This window comes from Silurus aristotelis, assembly GCF_946808225.1.
Source record: "Silurus aristotelis genome assembly, chromosome: 23".
NCBI lineage: Eukaryota > Metazoa > Chordata > Actinopteri > Siluriformes > Siluridae > Silurus > Silurus aristotelis.
In genome coordinates this window covers 3,450,999-3,474,550 of record NC_139596.1, presented here as the reverse complement: position 1 = coordinate 3,474,550, position 23,552 = coordinate 3,450,999, and the positions used below count along the sequence as shown (strand labels likewise).

Here is a 23,552-nt window from a genome sequence, read left to right as displayed (position 1 = left end):
CATCAAAAACGAACATGTTGTTATAAACTGAACTTAACCGAACCCTAAATTTGTTTTTGTTTTTTCCAAGTCAAGTTTTGCTAAAGTTGCACTTCCACATAGCTGAAAATTAAAATCAGTTTTTATGTCTGTGGTACAGTACAAGAGAGAGTTGTGCCAATAACAGAAAGCTGATTGACTGTTGCATGTGGGTCTCATTTGTAGTCGTAATACAGTGAAATGTATTTGGATTAGTGAAAGAAAGAACTACAACCACATAGAAACTAATAAACAAAAACCATCTAAAGTGCTTAAATGAGCATTAGAGATAGCGTTACATGGACATCAGAAAATTAAGACCTGTTTAAAATGATTTAACGCTTTTTAAAGCCTAAAATGTAGATTTTAATTTTTTTTAAGACATTTTAGAAAACCCCAATGGATTCTAAACGAGCTGACACTGGTTCCAAACAACTCCTAGTTCTGAGATTTTCCGTTTCCCTTCGCCATCCTGTATTTTATTACTATGCAAGTTTACCATTGACCTCATCTGGTGCTCTTTCCCAATCAAGGAACTGACTGAACTGTTCATGTATCACCATCGTGTACTATTACAAGTGATAATAATATTCACAAAAAGCAAGAAAACAATGACTTAAAACTTTTAGAACAACCAACAAAAGGAAAAAGCTTCCACCCCCACAGCCATCCTACTCGAGTTTATAAACGCAACGACTCTGAAAGCAAAGCGAAGGGATCAGCCAGGAGCATCGCATTGTAATCTGTGTAATACTTCACAGTCCATTAAGTACCTCCGCCTTTATTCAGTCCAGAGAGAGAGAGAGAGAGAAAGAGAGAGAGAGAGAGAGAGAGAGAGAGAGAGAGAGAGAGAGAGAGAGAGAGAGAGAGAGGTTTAAAAAAAAAAAAAAAAAAAGACTCTAATCTGCTAATCCATATCTCAATATCCCACGATTTCAGTGTATGCTGTCAGAAAGCTAAGTGAGCTTAGACCTTAACTGGAAAGCTCATCGGAAACCCGTAGTAGAAATGTAATAACTGTAATAGAAAGGATAACAAAAAGGTACCCGGATTTCTGGGCTTTCTAGTATTTCCAAGAAGGTCTTCTGGAAATGTGTTTTTCAGCGATTGTCATTAATAATTATTTAATAAGGACCGGCCGTTGGTTTTTTTTTTCTGTCAGTAGTTACATCTGCAAAATAAAGTATAGCTTTTAGTTTAATATATTATATAATATTTTCTAAAATTACAACAACAAAAAAATGTGAGATTCACTAATTCTGTGTAAAAAAAAGTTAAAAAATGGTTGAATTTTTTTTTTTTTATTAGTTTCTTTTGGTACAGGGAAGCCCAGAACCAAGGAATCTTTTTCTATCACATCGGGAACTGCATAAAAGGCTTTTAATATCCAATTGACCGCCAACATAATAAGAAATGAATCACAGAAGTAAAAATGCTGACTTTTCCTGAGCCTCATCTGTTCTGAGAATGTAAGACAGAAGATTCAGAAAGTAAGTCAACGAATCTAGTGTCCAATAAGAGATCTGAATCCCACCCACGTTCTGTGCCGACGCGTGGTCGAATCTTTCGGTATATAAGAATTAGTAATCGTGTTACTAGTCTCGTTTTAGTTCTAGATCACTGCTCTAGTATTAGTAAAAACCTAATGAGTGGCAACACTTTGGGGTTTTCTGTTTTCTCAGAAGGGGAAGTCCTGCAGTGATAAAAGTTTTTGTACTAGCGGTGTATATGGGGAGTATTATCATGTATCAATTCATTCAACTAGTTCTTGGAGTCAAATATGTTATGATACTAGGAACAGGAATTCAATGCATTTAAAATTTTAAACCAACGATTTCTGTACTGTAACGTTAACAGATGCATTGTCAAAAGTACTTCAAGGTCTTGCACATCGTTTGATTTGTCAAGGTTGATGAGCATAAAATGTGCCGACATGAAAACAATATCTGTGATTGGATAAGCTTGGCTTAGAGTCCATTTAGATAATTGCAAACCATTTTCCTATGTAACTATTGTGACAGGCACATGTTAATGTATTCAGCTTTTTATTATGGCATCGTGTATTTTGTGTAAAAAAATAAAGATTAAAACGTTTAGGAACTTTAACGGCTCATAAAACATGAATGATAAGCGATGAATAAATAATAATTAATAATGCAGTGCTATAAACCCTGCTAAAAAGGCCCTGTTTATATTGATAAAATAGAACTTCTATTGGTAAATGGTATATTGTATACAGTGTGGCTTGAATTTTTATATTCTGTCATTTGTAATACTCTAATAATACCTATAGTCTCTACTAGTAATATTTTATGTCTAGTGGATATCACAGACCAATAGAACACCTCTGGCCACCTTTAAGCCTCCAGATGCCATCTTTTCTTTGGTTTTGATGATAATTATTTTGTAGCTAATGAACGTGTAATGGTTTCAATGGATAACAGCTCATCGTGTTTAATGGCATTTGTAGTTGAAACCATTAGAATCTTTGAGGCGGTTTTCTTTTTTTTTTAGCAAAATATTCAAAGTAATGCCATGTGCTGAAACTCCATTCAGTTCCATTTATTTCTCTCTTTATCCAATTGTATCTCATGACCAGCTGTATATCCGATCCGTCATCAGGAGAGATGTGGACCTGTGAAACGAGATGATTTGTCAATAATTGGATTGGACAGAGATCAGTCGTTTCACTAGGATAGCAAAGAGTGTCCGAAAAAAAACCCCCACAGAGATTCCATATGGACAAATTGAATAAAAGGAAGATGATCAATACAGACATATTAGATAAAAGTAAAGGAGTGACTATTGAGAAATGGCACACACTCAATGGAATGAAAAACCTGGATGTAAAACCTGGAGACCAGAAGCAATATGTGAAGAGGTTTCACATTTCGCTGAGCTCAAGTTCATATTTGGCTACCTGCAAATTCGTATCACATGAAAAAAACTGACCGATAGAAGATCCACAGATTTGTACACATGTACAATGTGTACAACTCTTCTGAAAAATACAAGATGGAGGATTATAGTGGTTTAGCACCATCCTGTTTCATATACTGTAATACAGCTTTATAACAGCCTGGTTTGTGTTAAAGAATACTGGTGCACATGGTATATTTTAACACTGGCTTGTGATGTCATAGCTAATGTAAAATTTGCAACGTTTTCCCACATTTTCCCACCAACACCAGGTTCAACAATAAAAGATTCCTGACTGGGCAGGTAATGGTATATTGAACAGTAGGCATTCTGAGAAGTCCTAAAGCAATAACTTATCCCATATCATCTCACCTTATGGTACAATCGGCGATGAAATCTCCAACTGTCAACTGGACGTGCTCCAACATTCAACTGAGTGAGAAACACGCACTTGCAGCGGGATTAGTTTGACCGAAAACCGAACCGTCTTCCTTTGGCAAGCCTTACCCAGGCACCACAGGCCACAGATTCGATTTGACCTCAAACGAAACACGTGTTTTCAGCGTCCTCGTTCGATTTGCTGTAATGAAATAGCAGTCGAATGTTGCCATGTAAATGTTTTGAAACCCAGAAATTTCATCTAAGGTCTTTGTGTGTTGGACATTGCTTGAAAATCCTACTCTACCCTACTTGCCTACCATTGACAAAAACACATTGATGGTGCCCTGTTGCAATTTGAAAATGAGTTTGTTAGACTGGCCGTGACTAGCAGGCTAAGATTCTACCACAAAACCATTAGCATATGTTGGATGGGTTAGATCAGTGTTAATGTCAAAAACAAATCATGTATAATAATGTACAGTATTATAAACTAGACAACTAATATGCTTATTTTATACAGATGTGACAAGCAGGGTTGCCATGGTCATGGTTATTACCCCTATATTGGCCTAATTTTGGAACCAGGTTGTAGATGGAACCTTGTCCATCAGTCATGGGAACTAGCAATGATATAACCAAAAAAAAGCCAAATGCATATTGCAAATGAGAAATGTGTATGCTTTAGATGCTTACTGTTAATTAACTGACAGTTCTTTGTGCTTCTTTTTGCTAGCAGTCCATCATTTTAGTCCCTCTTGCTTTCTTTTACCTCAGAAAAACTGGTTTGACACATGAACTCTGAGGGCAGAGTTCACCAAAAATGCATGGCAAGTAAAAAAAAACAATGCAAACATGTCTTTTGTGTCCTTCCATGAACCGATTTTTCCTGCTTGTTTTGTCCGCTGCTTTTCGTTTGTTGAAATTATTATACAGCAAGCAGGTGCAAACAAAACTGAATCTTGTGTGAGGAAATGTCTAGGTGAGAACATGTATGAACTAGGATAAGCATTGAGGAAGAATCGAAACAGAATTTCTGCCATTTCTACATCAGGGGTTTTATTTACTACAATAATAATAAGGTTTCCAGAGCACCCTCTTTAAATACTTGAAGTGAATTGCTTCACCTCCACTCATATTCCGCATTCTACTTCTTCTTTTTCAAAATCTTACGTGCTTCCTTTCTTCCACCGCTCTATGAACGCTCATGTGATGTGATTGGGTAACTCGACGTATTCCCAGCATGCTATTGCAATGCAATCTTAAATAACAATTAGTTGCGGAATGTATATTAATCATGTTCATAACCATGCAACTGCAACAGTCCTGCAAAAGGAAGTGAAACCGTGCAAAAAAAAGACTCTTTAATCTCTCACACCTCTCACACCTCTCATACCTCTACCTCCTGTTTTCAAATTTCTGATATCTCTTTCATCTCTACCCCTCCGAATTGCCCTTCATGTTCAACATGCCTCGCTCATCTCCTGAGCAGTGTCATGCTTTGTTCATGAGAACCCACACAACCCCACTTGTGTATATTTGTGCTCACTGTTGCAGTGTGTGACTTTTCTTGATACTCGTTTCTCTGAAAATGATGTGTGATTTAGTCATACTCAAACCCACGCTTTTCCTTCTATTCTTGTATCTTTTTCTGCAACAGTTGCTGTGCAACAGGGTGCAATTAGTATACTAAATATTTCAATTTTGTACTTATTATTTGTTGGATTGTTTGTTGAATTCGGTTTCATTTGTGAAGCACTTTGGATAAAAGCACCTGTCAAATGAAAAAAATCCCTTTTAAAGCTGGATTTCGGCGAAAAGACTGAGGTAAATGTTCTCCAACCAATTAGAAAACGGTCTTTTGTCATTGGTCAGAATGTGGCGATTAATTTTCTAATTATGGCTGATAAGAGAAGTCACAATGTACGTACACAATACGTTATTGTTTTCATAGTAACACATTGATCAGGATGAATTGTTCGCTAAATGCAAAAACGAATATAGTCTCGGTGCTTTTTAACAGTCATATCCTATGCTGCGATTTTCATGTTTCCCTCTTTCTACGGAACATGCTCATGCTCATGGGCCCAGCAATGGCTGCCAGATGGTGGTGGGATTTGAATTCTCGACCTTACAATCAGAAGTCCAACATCTTAACCACTGAGCTACCACTTTAATAGCTATTACTAGCTATCAATCATGACGTCATAAGTGGTAATGACGCAGAAATTCCGTTTGCGCAGCATTTACAATATCGCCACTTTTATAAAAGGCTTTTACAGCAAACGCTTGTTGTGCACAAACTTGTGTGTTCCTTTATTACCCCTTTATTTGTGTTAAGCTGCTTTGAGACCTTGTCCATTGTTAAAAGTGCGACACAAATAAATTGAACTGATTATTTTCTGACAACATGCCCCCATTAGTTTGGGGACTCATGTATAAACTAATTACCTTCTACCTACTTAACACGCATTGTAAGATTTGCCCTTGTCTGTTTTTTTTTGCTTAGCTTTTCCTTGTTGCTGTCTTGCCTGTTCACAATTCCCTCTCGATGCTATTCGCCTCTCGCTTTTCAAGAACATTTCTGCTTCCTCTCTGCGGCGCCGATGTCACATTTCTTGCTTCTTATCTTTTCCCTGTCGAGAACGTCCTGTCTTCATAAAGGGGCTGTATATTTCCTGTCCAACTTCGAATAATCTTTGACATAAATCAAAAAACTAAACTCCCGCTAGATTGTGATTGTATGCAGAGCCGTGTAGCCCGGCCTCCACAGCTGGGGCTTTGCTAAATGTTAATGGGTTCGTCAGCTTGTCCGTTTGAGAAAACTCGCTTAGCATAGTCATGGACACAGGGGACATTGGCCGGTCATCATTTGTGTGTCATGCGCTGAAGGGCACTGTGGATATCAGAGTGGCCGGAACAGCTAATTATAGGTTATGTAATGGAAGGAGAGGGCGGGAGAGAGAGGAAGGCACAGAAACAGTGATAGATAGACAGAGTGCATGGGGGAAAAGATAGATAGAAAGGTAGCAAGTGAGAGAAAAAAGAGAAAGCACAAGGCAGAGCTGAGAAAACTAATGACAGGTGGCTAGGAGTCTTTTTATGTATGTTTACGTAGTGTGTACATGAGTACGCGTGTGTACGTGCGCACACTTGAAAAAGCATGGCACTCAGGAAGTCATGAGAATGAGTTTGTGTGTGTGTGTGTGTGTGTGTGTGTGTGTGTGTGTGTGTATGTGTGTGTGTGAGTGTGCGCGCAGTGTGTGTGCTTGCAGGCACTGCCAAACCTCAAATCGGGAACCTTTCTACACATGAATTAAATATGAGCTGTGCAGACACACAACACTAGCTGAGAGAAAGAGAGAAAGTCAAAGTCAAACTAAGAATACAGACAAAGGGATGAGAGAAGGAGAGAGAGAGAGCGAGAGAGAGAGAGAGAGAGAGAGAGAGAGAGAGAGAGAGAGAGAGAGAGAGAGAGAGAGATTTTTTACCCTCTTTACCCTATAAAAACATGTGGGGGTAAAAGGAATAACGGAAGACAAATAAATAACGAGAGAAAAACAGAAAATGATTTGCTCCACGTCTTTTCATTGCTCCACCTTGCACGCAAACACGTGTACACACACACACAGACACACACACACACACACACACACACACACACACACACACACACGGTAATTCTTAAAAACTGCTTAAAGAGGATTATCCCTGTCATTGTCCGCCTGTTCTTTAGCTGGCGCAACAAAGTCATTCACTCCCAAAAAGGGAGCAGGGATACTACACCCCTCTCTCACAGAAACATGTCTGTGGACCATGAACTCCTGTAGCTACTCCACTAAACAGGCAGATTTTTCTGTAACTATAATAAAACTCAAATGTACCCATTTATCATCCATTAAACGCTGGTTACTACACGCCCTGAAAAAACTGACAAAGCTTGGCTGACCCGTCTTCGCATATTTGATGAGTTCATCTCAGAAGAAGCTGTGCTAAAGCCATTAGGAATGTCTAATACAGGTGTGGACTGGCATCATCTGCAAGTTTCATCCCGTTTTTTTTTTTTTTTTGTCAAAAGATAAAAAAAAAATAATAATAATGCATTAAAGTAATAGGGCTTCCAAAAATTCCTTTTGCTCTTAAATGCCTATTCGACAGGATTACATGTTCAAGAACATACTCATGGAGATGTCATGGTGTTACAGGTCATTATTAAGCACCTAGAAGGCAAGATAAAGCCTGAGACATTGGCTTACTTTTCTTGCAACACACCCTACTTTTATTTTTTACTTGCCATGCACTTTAGGTGAACTTTTACCTCAGAGTTCACATGTCAGCACCAGTTTTTATGAGGTAAAAGAAAGCGAGAGGGACTAAAATAATGGACTGCTAGCAAAAACACAAAGAACAGTCAGTTAATTAACAGTAAGTATCTACAGCAGTCTAAATCTAAACAGTGTATTATCATCGACAGCAGACCAGACTGGACAATTTCTGTAAACAGGGTTATGCCAGGTCACAGTTAAATTTCCATTTCTCATTTTTCTTATTTGTTGTTAAATAACAACCTTTTTATCCCTACATTAGCCCTTTGAATGAGCTGTAAACTACCGTATATTCCGGACTACAAGCCGCTGCTTTTTTTCCACGTTTTGAACCTCACGGCTTACACAATGAAGCGGCTAATTTATGGATTTTTCCCGGGTTTTTCCCGGTTTCACAAGCTATATGCCACCAAAAAACTGAGCCCCGTAACATTAGACCAATGAAATTGCCGAACGGGTTAAGGTGAACCGATGAAACTCTTTATATTAAATCGGGCACGCTCCCACTGAATCGGCCCGCACCACATCATAAATAAGGATGAGATTCCCCTGACGTTTGACCGGCCTCTCACTCGGACTGTCAACAGGAAATGCGAATCTTTCGTCACGCTGAAAACAACCGGGCATGAAAAAAACGCACTTCACCTGTGTTCTGAGCTGCACGGCATCGGGAGATTGTGGTGATTGATGGTGATTTTTAAACGCACGACGATGCCAAAAGAAAAACCAACGTGGCCAATGACTTTCTTGGTAGGCTACTGTTTTGTTACAAGCCGTATCTTGGTAGTGTTTTTGGGGTAGTTTTCATGTTGGAAAACTGCCCTTTGGCCCAGTTTCTGAATAGAGGGCATTATGTTCTGCTTCAGAATAAAATCACAGTACATGTTGAAATCCATGTTTTCCTCAATGAACCACAGCTCCACAGTACCAGCAACACCCCAGACCATGATGCTACCACCACCATCATGCCTGACTGTAGGCAAGACACAATTTTCCAAACAAGTTTATTTATTATTTATTTATTTAGTCTTATCAGACCACAGGACATGGTTTCAGTAATTCATGCTCTTGGACAGGTCATCTTCAGTAATCTGTTAGTAGGCTTTCTTGTAAGCCAGCTTCAGAAAAGGCTTCCTGCTGGGACTATGACCATGCAATTTTAAACAAAAGGCGAAGAGAAAAGTTGATTAAAACCGATGGAAGTTATGTTGCTGAGTATATGTTTACTGACATTGCCGGTAAACCCGTGTGTCTTATTAGTGGAGCGAATGTGGGTAATTAGGGAATTGAATCTAAGACGGCACTACAAGACAAAACATCAGGAGAAGCTGAAAAACCTGAATGCAGAGCAGAAGATACAGAAAGTAGAATAGTTAAAGAAGAATTTGACATTTCAGCAGACATTTTTCACCAGAGCAAAATCACAAAGAGAAGCTGCTGTGAAAGCAATTGTGGCAGAGGAGAAATCAGAGCCACATCAGCCGATTATTTACAGAGGGAGAGTTCAATTTGAAAAACAAGAAATCGCACATTCACACGAGCGTTCAACGTGGCCTAAAAAGCGGTGTCCAGAGAGTTCAGGATGGCGGAGATCCCCGTCTGAAATTTTGTCTCCTGCTTCACAGACATCGACACCCAGTGATGCAGGACCTGGGCTTGGAGAATCAAGTACCCAGCAGTGGCTGCTAGGAACTCTCAACTTCCTAATAACCTATCCTTATAGTAGGCTAACGTCTTGACCACTGAGCTACCACTTCAATTCAATAAAAACAAAGGCTGGTACATGTATTATGAGAAGCCTAAGAAAGAGTTATTTCCAAATCTTTGCTAAACGAATGTGTAAACATGTAGGAGCCCAAACACCAAGGAACATAATCTAGAACTAGACCAAGAATCAAGGACTTTCACCACATTGGCACAATGAGTGCCCCCCCCCTACGCCTCCATCCCCCCAGATCCACCTAAAGCACCACCTAATCCTGAGGAAAGCACTAACTGAACCTTAGGACCAAAAGAGATTCAGGAGGAGGTTCTACCCTCCGGAAATCCATTTACTTAACAAGGACACTTAAAGAATCTACATAGTTTGAAAAAACGATACCTCACACACAGACTCATTAGCGATATTTTCTACTGCGACGTATTTGAAAAAATAATATATTCCCCCGACTCACTATATATTTAGTCTATTCAATTTTTACCGCATGATTTTTTTTACCACATAGTTCATTATATATGAGTACATTCACCGTCATCGCACTGTGGCACGAGCAACTAAGGAAAAAAAAGTAACTACGTTACATTTACGTGCGCAATATATTCTCGATGTATGAACCTTTTACAAGGAAGGAATTCTTACTGTTGACAACAGTTATGTACAAATATTGTAATTTATGTAAAAACAAACTGATCTGCATTTTGGCTTTCACCTTGTGGCACTTGAATGCAATTAGGGACGTACAACGAATATCAAATATACTACAAGTAGAGAGAGAAAGAGAGAGCATATTAATTACTCCGATATGGAAGTTAGTTCGCGAAAGTGAAGCGTTTTAAGGTTTTCAGCAGCCGTGAGGTTAATATTAATAAGAAGGCTTAAAGCGCCATTAGCTGTATATCAACAGAAAAGCCAGCTAACTAAATGTCGAGATTTCTTTAATATAGTTTAAAGTGAGACGTATTATATGTTCGGACTTGCTTAAAGCTCCGCCTTAACCTCCACTTAGAGGCGACCAGACATGAAATATAATAGTAACTGCTATAAATATTGATCAATGTAACATTCCATAGCAACGTTTTTTCAATGTCTGATTTCGGGTTCAGTCTGTTTGTGAGCCTGGGGCTTGAAGGCAAGTCCTGGGGTCAGCGCTGTTGCTTGATTTGAATAAATTTGTTGTGTAATTAAATGTATCGTGTTGTTTAAGGTCTTATTACATAGTATATTAAATATGAATAGGGACAAAATTGCTTTCATTTTGAGTTCGTATGAGTTCATTTTGAGTTCGCAAACTGTTGTGAGCAGCTTTTTTTATTCTCTATTATCCTTTTCTGCAAAAAAATGTTTTTTGTATTATTATAGACTCTGGCCTTGGTTCCACATCTGTATTTTTCTGCGAATTCTAGCACAAGCACATGCACACACTTCACCCTGTATCATTTTCGGTTTTTACAATGTCAAGTAATATTGTTTTCCCATACGAGGTAAAAAGGCCGCTAGAGATACAAAATGACGTATAAACCATGACCGTAATACTTTTTTACCTTTTATAAAATGCTTTTGACTTTTTTGCTAATAATGTGTACACGGCTGCTCAGGTAGGCCCATTCGATCTTTAATTCAAGACAATACACTATAATTAAAAAAAAATGCTCTAGTGATTACTTTTCCACATATCTATTTTTTTATCATTTTTGGAAAATATTAGCTAGTGTGAGTGTAATAGCATTTTTCCCACCCTCATAGCACCAACAATTATGCTCCCACAGACCCCTAGCCAGTCAAGACCTTTGGCTTTGAGACAACGTCCATTGTGAAAAGCGCTATAGAAATACACTCTGGTTTTAAGTGACAATTGGCCTCCTCATTATCCTATATTTGAATAATGTCTTTATTAACTGAAGGGCCCCAAACTATTTGATGACCAGAATGATGATATCTTCGCTCTCAACCATCACCTTTCCCTTGTTGCTAATTTTGCCAAATCATTGACCACATATAACAGCTCCATGATTACAGGACAAGATTACAGGACGTCCAACAGAACTTGGTTTCATAAGATTAGTAGTCTGTACTTTGCAATTTTGAATGCAATACATGGAGGCTTCTCACCATATGTCTGTGTTTGGGACAAAAGATACATGGAGGTTTCAAAAACCTGGCATCAGTAGCTTTTAGAAACGCAGCAGCTGATTTTCCTATAACTCTAAGTATTATTTATCTTTGCCACCATTTACAATTTTTTTTAAATAACTAACAATGGCATGCCATGCTTTATTTTTTTGTTAACACACGAGCCAGTCGTTCCCAGTTGTTCTCTGACAAAAAAAAGTAAATTGCAAAGCACAAACGCCTCTGTCTTTCTTGTGGTGGAAAAACTCTGTTACATAAAGCTGATACCGATCAATCCTTGTATAAACCAATATCCATGCATCAAGATTGACCACATCACTACTGGTTTATTTTTCGAAGTCACTAAAGAATGTGTTTATTATCCCATTATGGGGTGGTGAACCTGCAAATGAACTCCTACTATAGAAACAATAAAGTATTACAGGGACACTACCATCGATATGCACACATCAAAAATGACCATGGTAGAAATATAGTTAATTAGGCAGGTCTTTATCTTAGAGTCGATCATGTGACAGGAATTGAACACCGAAAAAAAAAAGATACACCCAAGATACAATATTTTCTCTTCACAATCTACTCACAATATAGACGCAACTTAATTGTCAACTGCGTAGCGGAGGGTAAACAGCAACGAAATGCAATTTAGCATCGACCAAAAGTGCAAACAGTAGCAGTGTGAAGCTAAATATTTAAACTCATGTGCAACGAATAAATAAATAAGCTATGGGCAATAAAATGCGAGTACATAAATAAGTGTACGTATATACAGTATAAACAAAGATGATACACAGTGTATATTCAGATGTATAAGAAAAAACTAGGAGATACAGTTCTAATTATATAGAAATAATTCAGAATACACAGAATGGAGCAGAACTGCATGAAGATTACAGGAATTAAAGATGAGATATCAGTGTCTTCATGTCCTAATATGACCTAGTCCATAAATTTCAAATTCATATATACAACTGCTTCAAAAAACCCCTTCAAGTTTAACCTGATTCTTAACATGGATATTCAATGAGCCATCAAGTCATTAACTTCTAGTTGACAATTTTGATCAGTGGACTTTGGACTGGTTCTAAGGGACTGCATATAAGCCGTGGGTTTTCCTCCGATTACAGCAGAGTCATTTTTCATCTCCGTAAATATTTGATGTGATGACTGAAATTAGCTCTCGGAGCTTGCAGATGTTTTCCTCGCTTCCGAGTTCCATGGCGGTTTAATCTTTTGGGTCATTTGGTGGTTAATGTGATTTGCGCAGGGGGGGGGGGGGGGGGGGGGGAACCCTACCTGGTAAAAAAAAATAAATCTGTTTTTGTTTGAACATTTTATGGTCACGTTTTGACAAATGCATGTAATATCGCGGGTTATAGTATCTGTCTACCTTTGATCCTAGATGGAATCTCTCTCTCATTCTTTTCTTTCTCTCGCTATATATATATATATATATATATATATATATATATATATATATATATATATATATATATATATATATATATATATATTGGGTTTAAAACTTCTTACTCACGGGTAAAGATCAGAAGCTGTTTCATAACATGTATGTTTTCTGGAACCAAAAGAATAGTATAAATGAATCATGTGAGCTAGATGTACATCCCATACCTTTTTCCCCACTGAGGCCCACTTTGCAATGACAAACACAATTATTATCAGTAATAAAGATTAAAATAAAGATAAATAAATATGTATAGTGCCTGTCAGACATTTTGGAAACACCTACACTCATATTGGTTCTGAGACATGTTTCTATGCAACAAACTTGGTAACATAAATGTACAGACTTTATACTCCATAACAAATCCTCCCTTAGCATGAAAGCTACGTCTCTTGTAAAATCTGCTAAAGGTGTTTCTTGCTAGTTAGAGATGTCTTCTGATCTAGAAGCAGAACTGTTGATTCCAGAGGTGAGGTAACTGTTTGATTCAATCGTTTGAAATGAACTTAAATTTAAGTTTAAACTGGTGGCCATGTTGGTTCATGATTCCTTTTACTCGGAATAAGTCGCCAACCTTCCCTGCACCAAAACAACCCCAAACCATTAAGCTTCAACCTCCATGTTTGACTGGTGTTTCCACACTTTTGACACACGCTATGTAATAAAACATGATAATGAAAAATAACCAGGTTTGTATGTCGGATAGATCACAAGATAATATTAGCAATTACATATGATTAGTACTCGTTACATCAATTGCATATGACTTTAATTCTACATTTCTTGCTTGCCTCCAATTTGCTACCTGATTGGTCAGATGTGAAAGCATCCTAGCAGGACGTAAATAAAAATGTACGTGTGCACTAATCTTTTAATTTCCCCTACATTTCAATGTTAAAATGTTGAAAGAAATCCATAGAGTAATCCATGAATACGGCTTTACTGGAAAACACGAATCGCAATATAACATGTCGGCCGCGCTGCCTGGCTCGTTGATAAAATGAAATCCGTTGCTCTGCTATAAATATCAATCACAAAACCTCACTTGAGGACATTAACTGGAGCGACAAGTCAACAATAAACCATCAAAGCTCTACAATGAAGCGGCACGTTTAACCTCGCTTCCTTTTTCCACTAATTGAATGCCTCAAGCTGTGATGACCCATGTGTGTTTCACGGGCTAGGCTGTCTTCGATCTTGGGTTCAATACAGAATAGATTTTCCACCACCACCACTGTGCTCCACCGCTCCCCTCGTCCTTTATACCGCAGAGCTCCAGAGCAAATTCGTGCCGTCACGAGAGTCACGTGAGTCTTGAGAGGGGTTCGCGTTTCTGACTTGAAAGAACAGACATACTTGTGTGTATTCTCTCCAGGTGAAATGATCAATTGAATAAACATCGACCAAATAATATTCACGCTTACATGAACATACACAAACTAATTATCGCCTACAAACCATGTCCATTCCCAGAATTCCGAACTCCTTTCAGTATAGTACAGACTGAGAGTATAATATCATTATCCTGCCCTTTACTCAATCCTTAAAGGGTTCAATACAGGAAGGTATAATAGAATAATGGATCGGTAGATCCAGACGAATACACTGCATTCCTGTAACACACTTTTCCTATTCAATCCATTGTACTGGCTAATAAATTGTATATGAATTGGACTGTATATACTGTAATAGATTGTGCAAATGGGTGAAAACGGTACGTTATATGTTATGCTAGATATTTTGGAGAAATACTACACGCGCCATGATAACTTTTTACGTAATTGTTATTATTTTATATACAATAAAAACAAAGTATATCAATTTGTAATGAAAAAAAAATAATATGGTGGTTTAGATACACATACTTTAGGATATTCTGTTGATACATTGACACACATGCTGCACATCATAGCAATTTGAACAGATTCTATATCATTTTTTTATAGTATGTAATTTTTTTTTAATGAAAATTCAACTTGCATTTTTTTTAGTCAGTTATTGATATTGTTAATAATTATTAATATACTCGGATACTGAGTATTGTATTCTTACATTTAATTCATTGTGTATCTTTTTTTTGGCAAATGTTAATTAAAAAAAAAGCAATCTGTGGTGTCCTGGAACAGATCAGAAGTCATCAGTCTGTCTAATGAAGCATAAACTCAGCCTTAGCAAGCTGACCAACATCCTACAGGCATGCTGAGGGTGAATGAGGGGAAAGTGCCAATTAGTGGGCGAATAACTTGCATTTCTCAAAACTGTGAGCAGTGATCTTCAAATTGGGGGAAATGCTGTCGGATTGGATTTGTGACACTCGGTGATGATTATTTAAGAAGAAACTATTGAACTTTTAGAGCCGATGACATCGCTAGCTTTTGTCATTGCGGCTACGAACAACAACATCCTGGGCAAGCGTCGGCTCGTCCGCCTCAGAAAGAAGAGATTTAATGGGATTGCTGATTTATCCAGAACTGAGTTTGAGCCTGGTGAAGCAGGCGCCATGCTGTTCCCCACTTCCAGCTTTGGAAAAATGGGCATTGTTAAAAAAAAAAAAACGCTATCAGAAATACTGAATTCAATTCTATGCACGAACCACCAGTCAACAAACTGCTGAGTTTTGAAATGTTTTCATTCTGCATGTGTTTACTCATGTGTTCGTTTCGAAGAGTGTTTGTTACAATTTCATTTTTGGGAGTTGGCAATTTATAAAATGGAAAAACGGCTGCAATAAAATCAGCTATTTAAGTGCAATTTACACATAAACAATGATTCAGCCATATCCAGAATCATTTTCCAACAGTGTCTGAAGTTTCCTCCTAGTACTTGCTTAAGTAAACCGTGATTAGACATATATACAATGATAGACAGAGCGAAAGAGCGAGAGAAAGCCAGAGACATTCATCATGCTACAGCTCTCATATTAAAAGGCTCCAGAATGAAAGGCTTTTTTTTCCGACTTTCCAACTTTCCAATTTGCTCATGATAACCTCGAATTCCTGCTTTTTGGCTGACAAGAATGGAACCTTATGTGCTGCTCAATAACCTCCATGTTCATGCAATATGCATGCTAAGATGCTTTCCGCTTACCACAGATGTAAAAATGGGTTACTGTATCTTTGCAGGCAGCTTGAACCAATCGGCTCATTTTCCACCCACAGAACTGCCAGAACTCGCTTGATGTTTTTTGTTTTCTGCGCCATTCTGTCTGATCTTCTGTCGTGTTGTTATTGACTAACACACTTGACCTGTATCTACATGATTTTTTTTTTCCCGCATTGCACTGCTGCTGCTTACTAGTACTTGTGTCTGTATTCATTTTCAGCTTGCATTTTTTTGAACACTGTTTTTCAACATCCTAATCTCCAATTAAATAACAATCCAAACTACTAGAAAAGACTAACTTTAATAGCAATCCATTGGGCAAGTATTCATGCAGTACACATTTTACTTACTGGCATTTCTGTTCCAATTTTGCCCCGAGTTGTTCAGCATAAAGTCAAAAAAGGCACTGTATTACAGGTTCAGGAAGATTTTAGTCGCTTCGTTGCATCTCTGTATAAATCGTGACCTGGCATGCATTTGGAACACCAAGAGAAAGAGCACGAGCGTGAGCATGCATAAGCACCCGCATTACCAGACTATGAGTAAAACATTAAAAGTGGATAATCACATTTCCGCAGAGTGCTTTAACACACCAACGGAGAACAATACGGCAAGAGAAAAACCAGGTCTCCAAGAAGTGTTTTTTTGGGAGTGGAGAAAATTTTTAAAAATATAAGAGATCAGAATTGTGAGAGAAATTTCAGCAGCATTTATTACAAGCCCACATTCAGCAGCCTCAACCCAGACCATCTTCCTGTCTTTGTCAAATTTTTCAGTCCAAATGTCAAAGGCTGGGCTTCAGATGCATCGGCCTCCATGAATTTCTGGGACTTTTACAATAGTTTTGAACAGAGAGAGTTCGGGAAATATGGCTTGAGAGGTTGAAAACCGTCAAAGCCCTACTAAGGGAAGGAAGATCTGGGACAAGTTTGGTGCATATAGCTTGAAATGGTTTAGGAGTTCAAACAGTCCAAAGTGAAGCTACATATCACACATTATGTTTTTCTAAACTGTCTCAAGGTCTGGGTGAGTTTAGTGTATGCAGCTTGAAAGCTCTAGGATAGACATCCCCAACCAACAATTTGTGTCTCATATATATATATATATATATATATATATATATATATATATATATATATATATATATATATATATATATATATATAAAGATATATAGATTAAGAAACTGCTACATGGTGCACAAAAGGTTGGCGACCTCTGCAGTTTGAAATTCAGGCTTTATAGAATAATGATGACACAGCAGAATTTTGGCCTTGTCAAGCACCAGCATGAGTCAATTCAACAGTCAATGTTCTTCCAACATGTTTCTTACACAGATCCCAAATCCTGTCTTTAGATGGCCTGTCGAAACAAATCCAGCTCTCACCTACTCGTCCACAGGTCCACCTGGAGGTTCTCGTTCACAAACGGCTTCAAAATTACATTTAAAAATAAAAACCAAGTATGCTATTATAATGCCTTTAAACTAGTTTAGGAAAAACTGTTAGGACTTTTCTAGCACTCCAATGCCTTTCTTTCTTTTCTTTTTTATTTAACAAGATTGCATTTCTATGCACTATAAATATATCACCATACGCTTCAAGAGTTTAATCAAAAACTGTTGCAAAAGCAAAAAGCACAAAATGTGCAGTGAGACTCGGAAGTCCTGCACTGCAAATGCACTGAACCACAGAGGAGCATCAATGCTCTTCATGTACAGTCTAGTCCACATAAGCAGTCCCCCAAAATGTTGTGCCCCGAAGTAGCCCCAAAAAAAACAACAAAAAACACCAGGATATAAATAGAAATTATGACGTAACAAAGCGCCCAGCAATTCATATTTAAGTGCGTATGCGCGAGAAGGTCTATAAACACAATGTGTAATAATAAATGATAGCAAGCAGTTCAGTGTGTGTGTGTGTGTGTGTGTGTGTGTGTGTTCAGGATGCGTGTTGGTGTGTGTTTGCTTGTAATGCGCGTGTTTGCACTGATTTACCTGAAGTGAGGGCTCGAGCGAAAAGACGCTGCCTCGCTCAACTCGCGCGCGCCGTTTCGGTGTGAATTCTTTGTAAAAAAAAAAAAAATAAAAATCTTTTCATATATTTTTTTTGTTTTCCGTTTTTTTGTTCAGTTCCGGCGCTTCGAGGCAACAATGAGGACAAATAAACGTCGCGTTTCGACTATCGGGTCTGGTGCGCGCTCAAGTGCACGCCTACAAACCCCGTTATCTCCGATGATTACTGCCGCAGAGCGCGCGGGTGTGTGTGCATGTGTGTGTGTGAGCGCGCGCGTGTGTGTGTGTGTATACGTGTTTGTGGTCCCAGGTTCACCGCTGCATTGCTCAGGTCCTGGTAAAACGTTAGACAGCAAGACACACACTACCATGTGAGGAGCCGTCACCCCCCCCCCCCCCCCCCCCCCACACACACACACACCTCTCTCTCTCTCTCTCTCTCTCTCTCTCTCTCTCTCTCTCTCTCTCTCTCGTGTGTGTGTGTGTGTGTGTGTGTGTGTGTGTGTGTGTGTGTGTGTGTGTGTTCTGATGTCCTAATAGGGACTCATAGCCCCTTAAATATTTAAACAACTGGCAGGAATTTGTTCTGGTCCCCACAAAACCTGCAGCTTTCATTTTTAGGAGGATAAAAAGTTTCATGATTACTGAGGTCCTCATATGGGTAGAATAACTAGTGTGTGTTTGTGTGCACGTGTGTCTCTGTCTCTGTGTGTGTGTGTGTGTGTGTGTGTGTGTGTGTGTGTGTGTCACCCTGCTCTGCAGCCCCACAGCACTGCCTACAGATTTTAAAGAGGCACAACACAGCAGTGTACACATAACACTTCACCCGCCTGTTTTTGTTTTTTTTTACTTTGGGGGGGTCATCCCACAATTCATCACGTCTGAGAGGTTCCTATAAGAGCAAAAATGTTTAATCAATCCGATGTCTATTTACAAACCTTGAAGTGAATTTAGAAGAATAAAACTGGAACAGTATGAACTCTTGAGAATATGTCCATCATGTCTTCCAATGGTAAGAAGACATTTTTTGCTGTTTGTCTTTGAATGGATTATTTAGGACTTTGGTGGATCAGATTTAGAGAAAACGTACGACAGGGTGCTGAGAGAGGAGTTGTGGTACTGTATGAGGAAGTCAGTTGTGTCAAAGAAGCGGTTGCAGGGAGAAGAGGTGGTGAGAGTGGAGGAGTTCAGGTACCTGGGGTCAGCAGTGCAAAGTAATGGAGAGTGTGTTAGAGAATTGAAGAAAAGGGTGCAGGCAGGGTGGAGTGGTAGCAAGAGTGATTTGTAATAGAAGAGTATCTGTGAGAGTGAAAGGGAAAGTTTATAGGACTGTGGTGAGACCTGAGATGTTGTATGGTTTAGAGACAGTGGCAGTGAGTAAAAGACAGGAGGCAGAGCTGGAGGTAGCAGAGCTGATGATGTTGAGGTTTTCGTTGGGAGTGACGAGGATGGACAGGATTAGAAAGGAGTTTATTAGAGGGGCAGCACATGTAGGACGTTTTGGAGACAAGGTGAGGGAGGCGAGATTGAGGTGGTTTGGACATGTGCAGAGGAGGGACATGGGGTATATCGGTGGGAGAATGCTGAGGATGGAGCCACTAGGTAGGAGGAAAAGAGGAAGACCAAGGAGGAGTTTTATGGATGTTTAGAATCTACACTTCATTGATTTCCAACTTTAACTTTTATGGTGTACCTTAATGGGACAATTTGATACTACAAATCTACCTCCATTGTAGCACCTCTGCTAAATGCATATAATTATGTTATTCAGTATAACAGCAGCAATTACTTCTCATGCACTGCTGTAAACTGATCCACTGTTATTGCCACATTCAGTACCACATCAGCGGCACTGTTCGACTGATAACATCTTTTCAAAGTAGTGCTCCAACCTTTCACTGATGGAAGGGGTGGACAAGTGACAAACTGTGTAGACCAACAGATGGTTTCCTGTTAGTAAGTGTACACATAAAAGTTTGTGGTAGCAGCTAGAGGCTACATTTACCTAGTAAATTGGCCTCTTTGTTTATAGAAGATGTGAGATTGATCATGCTCCCCAAAATTCCCATGGACACAAGTAGAAATTTTGCAGCATACAAATTCAGTGATATGCAGAGGAAGTAAGTGTTTTTGGCTTGAAAAAAACCCCACCCTGAAACAAATATTCTAATCTATTTAAGACTAATGTGATTAACAAAATGTCAATACCCACTAAATTCCAAAGCTTTGTTTTCAATGACTAACTAAACTTTTCAATGACTAACTATTTGAAAAAAAAACATTGTTCATTTTTTAATTAGTCATGAGTCCCACTCCACACATGAACATACAGGACATACACCGAACAGCCAACCAATAATCTTTAAAACCACATGCCTAATAGGCAGGTTCCCCTTGTGCAGCCAGAAATGCTCTAACCTGTCAAGTCATGGACTCCACAAGGCCTCTGAAGATCGCTTAAATCCTGTAAGTTTAAGGTGAGGCCTTCATAGATGTGACTTTTTGGTCGAACTGCTCCCACAGATCCTCGACTGGATTGAGGTATGGTGAATTCAACCCCTTGAGCTCTTGTTCCTCAAACCATTCATCAGACCAGGCCACCTTTATCCACTGCTCCAGTTCTGATGTTTACAGGTGCTTTTGGCAGTAGACACGATTTTGCATGGACACCCTGCCCAGTCAGCTGTGAAGCCCTATTCTTATTGTTATTACATTATTTTATCACAGCCTACAATAATTTTTTTTACCAGTTTGTTCAATTATATCTTTTCTGTATACCAGTTGTCTTTCCTTGGGCCACTTTCTTGGGACCTGGTGTTTCGGAGTTGCTTTTACCCAGTTGAATAGCCAGCAGGATTTGGCCCTCGTCAAAATGGATCTGATCCTTACATTCGCCAATTTTTCAACTTTAAAAACTATGATTCCTTAACGCAAATACAAGTAGGCTAGGTAATTGCAGGGCAGTCTCTGAAAGCCAATCCACATAGCACCTTAGGCTTAGGAAAAAACAATAAAGTGGTTATCACAGAGTCGCTGCACTTGAAATCTAAAAGCAAGGTCATACATCACTGAATCTCCTGAAGACAAAGTTGGGAAAAATCGTCCCAGACTGACCAAAGATACTGAGAAGAAAACTGAGCCAGCATGTGCTATTACACAGGCTTTCCTACGATTATTGATTATTGAGACTGTTCAATTAAAGGTGCCTTTAAATAAAATGTATGATTATTTTTATTATTTTATTTATTAGCTTAGTACCAGTCTCTTAATCTCAAGGTTATGAATTTGGGTATCACCCTGAATCCACTGTGGCCCACTAAGAATCATTTGGGTACCTTTCCCTGCATGAGTCTTATAACAATGTCACAACATGACCATATGGCATAGCAACTGATATAATTGCTACCTTACTGCCATTTCATTTGGCAATGGTTCTAAATGACAGGAAACTATGGTAATTACAACTATTCACAAAGTCAGCCAGATGCTACCTGGCTTGGACATGGGCAATATGTGTATGAATATCATCTTCTCAGATGATAAACAGAGCATACCTTTTCTTTGCCAAGTCAAACAACAAATACCTGATACCCTATCTCCTCTGATTATCACTTTTTCAGTGATTATGGAGATTTCTCCCAAACCTCTAGAAGGACATAGAAAACCTCTTACAAAAATAATAATAATAATAATAATAATAATAATAATAATAATAATAATAATAATAGTAATTTGTAAAAACCATCAATTTAGCAGATAAGAATGCAGGGACTTGTTATTTTTGAAACTTCAAGTTAATAAATTTTATGGTCTTCATTTCCTGAGGAGACTCAATGACCTAAATCCGAAAATCTGGAAAACGAATTTACGACATTATTTTTTTTTTTCTGTTAAAGGTGCTATACAAATGAAACTGAGCTGAATATAATTAAATTGAAATATGTTCCTAGGCACTCTGACTAAGTATCATTACAGGTCACTGGGGAAGCAAAAATAAAACAGATTAATTAATAAATGCCCAGGGTAAGGTCACAAGGAACAGACCAGTTGAATGGTAGCATATGAATCCATTGTATTCATGCCACCTGTAAGTGAAACTCCCTACACAATCCACCACCAAATTAGTTCTGTGTATCTTTCCTCTGTGGTCTGATATTATATATTATATTTGTCCGGCAAACAAATATGTCTACCTCTGTCCTGCCTAACCTACTCCAGAACTGAGAAAGTATTTCTGGATTCAGACACCACTAACCTATGTGATATGTTGATAATTTGTCTGCTCTACCCTTCTGCCATTCCTAGAAAGTGCTTGCAGAGGTTGTATGCATCTGGCCTCAGAACCTGGAATAGAAAAGTGTAAGGTCAAGACAGACAAAGAAAGCTCTTAGTTCCAGTTGATGTATAACATTTGAAAAAAACCCAAAAACAACTACAGTAGTACCTCGGGTTACGAGTTTAATTCGTTCTGGGAGCGAGCTCGCAACCCAAAACGCTCGTATCCTAAAATAATTTTTCCAATAAGAAATAAAGGAAATTCACTCGATGCGTTCCGCTCGTCCATCAATACACATATACACTCATTTTTAAAGGTTTTATAATAGTAATTATTGTACAAATTATAACCCCTAACATCAGAAATAAATAAAAATGAATCATTCACAATAAAAAATAAAAACAATTGACAAATTAACTCGCACTTTACCTTTGAGGAGAGTCGGGGCTGGCGTGAGGGAGACAAGCGAGGAGGAGGAGTGGGTTCTTGGAAATCGTAGATCGTAGATGTTGTACGATTGTACAGTTTTGCAAGGTTTGCCACGCGCATACCTTGTTCACGCTTCGCGATAATTTCCTTTTTCATTTCTACAGTAATTGTCTTCTTCTACTTCCTTTTTTTTTTTTATCATCTTGGGGGCCATTGTGACGATACTATACACCACTGTTAACTTTGCAATGTAGCGCAAAATAGCGGTCACAGCTCGACAAAGAACACGAGGTTACAACTCAACAAATAACAGTTTCAAAGTCGCTCACACGAGACGCCGCTTCTACGAGTGTCGCTTGGAGACTGAGGCAACGGGTGACTCTGCTTTCTGCGCATCGCTTGAGAGTCTTGTTCGTACTTGTCCACGGAAAATGCCCATATGGCGCGAAATTCTTGTCGATGCAACACTCGTAACCCAATACAAAATTTTGTCAAAATGTATGCTCGTATTCAAAGTTACTCGTAACCCGAGGTTCTACTGTACATTAAAAATTTCGGAATGACTTTTTGAAACATTTCTTATGTCATTTGTGAAAATGTGTCAATATGATTATGGTTCCTTGAGACTTTAAATTTTGCTAAATGTACACATAATTTACAGGGATTTTGACAATAGGGGGAGGTGGTAGACTTGGAAGAGTAAGATACCAACTGTTTGAGAAAGAACCACGTATAATTGTAAGGGGACCGATGTCTATATACTTTTAAACAAAAAA

General features: G+C 38.5%; 1 protein-coding gene and 1 long non-coding RNA gene across 2 annotated transcripts in view; both read right to left on the bottom strand.

The window, feature by feature from the left end:
- Positions 1-18,493, bottom strand: part of wscd2 (WSC domain containing 2) — a 71,289-nt gene extending 52,796 nt beyond the window's left edge. Inside the window, exon 1 of the transcript XR_014531016.1 lies at positions 18,054-18,493. The gene's annotated coding sequence lies outside the window, so the exon portion shown is untranslated. The remainder of the gene's footprint in view (positions 1-18,053) is intronic.
- Positions 7,856-12,905, bottom strand: LOC310718617. The gene is made up of 3 exons (XR_014531207.1): positions 9,079-12,905; positions 8,348-8,774; positions 7,856-7,949 (listed from the first exon to the last, which is right to left on the bottom strand). It is a non-coding gene; the product is annotated as an uncharacterized lncRNA (long non-coding RNA).
- Positions 18,494-23,552: the final 5,059 nt, after the last annotated feature.